The following is an 808-nucleotide window of genomic DNA, read 5'->3' as shown; positions in this document are numbered from 1 at the left end:
AACCACTTGTGTCCCTAACTTGGGGTTCATTTCCCTTAACATAATCTTTTCTTTTTTTAGCTTTTTTTTGTTTGTTTTGGTCGGTCGTGGGGCTTGAACTCTAGGCCTGGGCGCTGACCCTCAGCTCTTCAGCTCAAGGCTAGCTCTCTACCACTTGAGCTACAGCGCCACTTCTGGTTTCCTGGTGGTTTATTTTAGATAGGAGTCTCATGGTCTCTCCTGCCCGGGCTGGCTTTGAACCACGATCCTCAGATCTCAGCCTCCTGAGTAGCTAGGATTACAGCCGTGAGCCACCAGCGCCCGGCCCTTAACATAAACTTATCTGGTCATATACACATAACTTTTGACCTTTTCTGCTTATCCCAGACATATATTAGTTATTGAAAATTAGAGAAACCATGGGACCTATGTTTCTTTGGACTTGGCTTACTTCACTTAATAATTTTTTTTCCAAGTCTTTCCATTTCCTAACAAATTGGGCGATGGAATGCTTCAGGAATTTGCCTGTCATCCTTGGGCAGGGGCCATGCTAATCTTCTCTGTATCATTCCAATGTTAGTATATGTGATGCTGAATTGACCACAGAATATTTTTATATATAAATTGTAATTGATTTTTTAAACTAGGCAAATAAAAAAAAGTAAGTTTAAAAGAATTGTTGTGAAATTTGAGAACCATGTACTTCTTAGATAAGTACACATTTAAGAATAAAGTCAAGATTTACGTGTCAAAAACAAAATAAATCCAGATATTTGTTGTTCAAGAGATGTGTAGGAGGAGGAAATCAATTATTCTATGCAAAAGACCT

At 38.7% G+C, this 808-nt stretch overlaps 1 pseudogene; it reads right to left on the bottom strand.

Annotated features, from left to right (window-relative positions):
- Positions 1-470: 470 nt before the first annotated feature.
- On the bottom strand, positions 471-583 carry LOC122109112 (annotated as a pseudogene).
- Between the last annotated feature and the right edge of the window lie 225 nt (positions 584-808).

This window comes from Dipodomys spectabilis, unplaced genomic scaffold (genome assembly GCF_019054845.1).
Source record: "Dipodomys spectabilis isolate Male_0828 unplaced genomic scaffold, ASM1905484v1 ptg000068l, whole genome shotgun sequence".
Taxonomy (NCBI): Eukaryota; Metazoa; Chordata; class Mammalia; order Rodentia; family Heteromyidae; genus Dipodomys; species Dipodomys spectabilis.
Note: the sequence above shows the minus strand (reverse complement) of the source record. Positions and strands in the feature narration are given on the sequence as shown.